This window comes from Ochotona princeps, chromosome 7 (assembly GCF_030435755.1).
Source record: "Ochotona princeps isolate mOchPri1 chromosome 7, mOchPri1.hap1, whole genome shotgun sequence".
In the NCBI taxonomy this organism is placed as follows: domain Eukaryota; kingdom Metazoa; phylum Chordata; class Mammalia; order Lagomorpha; family Ochotonidae; genus Ochotona; species Ochotona princeps.
Window position 1 is genome coordinate 12,902,648 of NC_080838.1, and position 4,011 is coordinate 12,906,658.

The window sequence follows — 4,011 nt, forward strand, 5'->3', positions numbered from 1 at the left end:
ACATGAAAATTCTAGGACCAATTTATTTATTGGAGTCAATTGGGTAGATTAGGAGGACATATATGTACTAAGAAGTGTAATTGTTTAAAATAGTAATATCAGCAATTTCAGCAACAACAACAAATAGAAAAAATACAAATGTCCAACAGCAGTGGATTAGTTAAAATGAATTACAATATCCATACAATGGGTTACCATGTGGCCACTTAAAATGACATTGTAACTCCATTCCCACTGGTATTGACAATATTAAATAACAAGGTTATAAAAATATGCGCTTTATAAACTCTCTATTGTTTTGTTTGTTTTTAGCAGAAGCCACTTAGAGGGCACTCTTTTCCCCCTACTCTCCCACGGGAGGAGAAGCACATTCATCAGTGACAACTGGCAGTAAAGCAAAGCAAGGCCAAGTGCTGGCCTCACTTTGAGGAGAGAATCCCCCACTCCCCCAGTGACTGTAGTGCTTGACACAATCAGACAAAGGTCTCCAGGCACTGAGTTCAAGAATAGTCCTTGAGAGTAAAGTCTTCAGTTTAAGTGAAGAAATGTACAGGTGCAGGTGTTTGGCTTAGTGGTTAGGATGTTCCTGTAATAGAGCACTGGGGTTCCAGTCCTGGTGCCAGTTTCATGCTAATGCAAATCCTGGTCTAAATAACTGGTTTCCTGTTATCCAACTGGGAGAAGTAAATGCATTCCCAGCCCCTGCTTTGGCCTTGGGCCCATCCTGCAGTGGTTGTACACATTTGGAGAATGATTCGGCAGATGGAATTCTCTTTCTGTCTCACAATAGTTTTTTGTTTTTTTTTTTTTAAAGATTTTATTATTATTGGAAAGCCGGATATACAGAGAGGAGGAGAGACAGAGAGGAAGATCTTCCATCTGATGTTTCACTCCCCAAGTGAGCCGCAACGGTCCAGTGCGCGCCGATCCGATGCCGGGAACCAGGAACCTCTTCCAGGTCTCCCACGCGGGTGCAGTGTCCCAAAGTTTTGGGCCGTCCTCAACTGCTTTCCCAGGCCACAAGCAGGGAGCTGGGTGGGAAGTGGAGCTGCTGGGATTAGAACTGGTGCCCATATGGGATCCCGAGGCGTTCAAGGCGAGGACTTTAGCCGCTAGGCCATGCCGCCGGGCTCTCACAATAGTTTTTAAACACATATATTTGCTTGGTAGAAACTTGAAAGAAAATGCACTGAAAGTTAATAGTAATTTTGTTCCTGAGTGCTTGGATTTATGATTGATTTTTTGTTTGCCATTCATTCTTGTTTTGACTCATTCATAATTCTAATATTCCTGTACTTCTTGTGTTAGCAAAAATATACGCTTTGAAAAATATACACTTTGAAAATTAGTGCTTTTCGAGGGCTGCGGGAGAGGACGTCTAGCTCGGATCCCGAACCCAGTCCGCCATGTGCCCATGGCTCATGGCGGGCTGGGCCCGGACATGCCTGGGTGCGGCCTGCTTCCTTCCGGGGTGAGTACACCGAGGGGGGAGGCCTCCGTGACTGGGCATGTCCGGGGCCCACCCGCCACCCTCATTGGGTGGTGAACGGGATTGGGGAGGGGCGCAACCTCGGGCCTGCAGGATTTAACCTCCGGCTGCCAGAGGCGAGCCGAGGGCTGCGGGAGAGGACGTCTAGCTCGGATCCCGAACCCAGTCCGCCATGTGCCCATGGCTCATGGCGGGCTGGGCCCGGACATGCCTGGGTGCGGCCTGCTTCCTTCCGGGGTGAGTACACCGAGGGGGGAGGCCTCCGTGACTAGGCATGTCCGGGGCCCACCCGCCACCCTCATTGGGTGGTGAACGGGATTGGGGAGGGGCGCAACCTCGGGCCTGCAGGATTTAACCTCCGGCTGCCAGAGGCGAGCCGAGGGCTGCGGGAGAGGACGTCTAGCTCGGATCCCGAACCCAGTCCGCCATGTGCCCATGGCTCATGGCGGGCTGGGCCAGGGCGGCCAGTGTGCCATTTGGCGCCAGGCTGTGCCTGCTGGCCGCCCGGCCGGGGAGCTCTGGGGTATTGGACATCTGAATCGCTGCTGAGATAGCTCTAGAGTGACCCCACTGTTTCTGGGATCTGAGTCAATCCTAAAGATTCCCAATGCCAGTAACTCTTCCTTTGAAGAACTTCCAATCCCTTAATAATGCTGAGCTTTGAACACCTATCAAGTAAAAGATAAGCTCCGGCTTGAGTACCAGGCTGGCACCTAATGGTCCTCGGAGTAACCATGTGCAGGTGCGTGATTTACGGCTAGGAACGGTCCCAATCTGGGATGCCACAGCTGGGATGAGGTTCCCACCAAGGGGTGTATGTGCTGGAATGGGGGTTGCGTTCTATCTAGGAAACAGTTGCAGTCACCCGAGGCACTAGTGTGGGCTGGGATTGGATGCACCAGGCCGGTTCAGATCCCAGCACCATCTGGTGTTATGGAGAAACAGGGTAGATGTGGGACTGACTAGGCTGGGTCTCAATCCCCTTCTGAGCCATGTGTGAGCTGTATGTGGGTATGGACGAGCCATGGCTGGGCTGAAACATCCAACAACAAGAGTCAGAATGGGGTGAAAGCCAGCCAGGAAAAGCCACTGTTCCTGCTAGGACAGGAGGTGAACTGAGTAGGGCTGGCTCAAGAACCCCCTGGCAAGCGCAAAATCTGGCATTGGGAGGGGTTCTGATGGAGGAGCCTGGGCAACTCCTCTGGCAGGACACAGTCCCTGCAGGTAAGCGCGAGAAGCATGATTGGAAACAGCCCAGAATAGGCCATGGAAAGTTTCCCACTGGCATGCATTCGGCATGGGTCAGGAGCAGACCAGGCTGAATCAGTTCATGTCATCCTCTGGCAAATCCGATCACCAGAACAGAGTGTGGAATGGGCCGGGTTTGGTCGCGACAAAACCAGTACACATTATGGAACGCCAGGGCGTGGTTGCCTGTACAGGATATGAATGCAGCACCCATCCAGCACACGTGAGATCCAGGAAGGGAGGGGCAGAGCTGGCGGGGGGGTTAAGGGGCTGGTCCCCTCGCTGGACAACCACTCCCACTGGAGAGTGTTGGCTGGGATAGAGACAGACACGACTAAGCAAGGCTACAACACCTGTGCGCTGCATGTGGACAAGATCAGGGCCACAGCATCAGCTGGCAGAAGCTGGCACTGGGGACTAATTCTGTCGAGTCAAATCACAGGACCACCTAAAGAGTGCATAAACCGGGACAGAGAGACCTGGGAGGGAAAAAGTGGGTTCCCCCTTCTTGGGTCACTATTCCCGTGGGAGGGCATGAAAACTAGGACGGGGGCTGGGATGGCTAGATAGAGAGGTACTCAACAATATCTGTGAGGGCTGGATGGTTGAGTTGGTTAGATAAAACCAAGCTTTAATACCCATTGACAAGTACCAGAGCCAAATGGGATGGGGGACAGATTGGTCTTCTGCTACACATACTGGCAAACCAGGGTAGGGGGCGGTCTGGTGGGGGTTATTGTGGGTCGCCCCAACTAGGCTTCAGCTCCCACTGGTTGATGTAAGGGCCGAACCAGACTGGACTGCAACACCCATTGGTTCCAGTGCAACTCGGGACTGAAAACAGAACCAACACAGCAATTGCAACCACCAGCTGATCAGGGTGATGGACTGTGCCGGGCCCTGTGCTTGCTAGAACATACAAGAATCTGGTCTGGGAATACCTCAAAGTATCTTTGGAGATCTCCCCACTTGAACTGCTGGACTCAGAATTCTAACCAAGAAAAGACAGAAGACAGAATAGGACAATCATTCATCTCAGCTACATGTTGGCAGCGAAATATGGGACAAATGGAGACTTCATGATGGACCATATCAATCAGTGGACCACCTCATCGAGCGAAACTGGCAGTGACTCATAACTGGAGAACTATTAACTCCACTTGAGCACATATCTCAGAGCATGCCCCACATCCGGGACTTGGGGTGGGCGGGAAACCGGGTGGGGCTTCTCCCTCAATATCCCCTTTTACCTCAGATACATGATGGAAACAATA

At 51.7% G+C, this 4,011-nt stretch overlaps 1 non-coding gene across 1 annotated transcript; it reads right to left on the reverse strand.

Moving 5' to 3' along the window:
• Positions 1-317: 317 nt before the first annotated feature.
• On the reverse strand, positions 318-529 carry LOC118759102 (small nucleolar RNA U3). Its single transcript, XR_004995981.1, has one exon. It is a non-coding gene; the product is annotated as a small nucleolar RNA U3 (small nucleolar RNA).
• Positions 530-4,011: the final 3,482 nt, after the last annotated feature.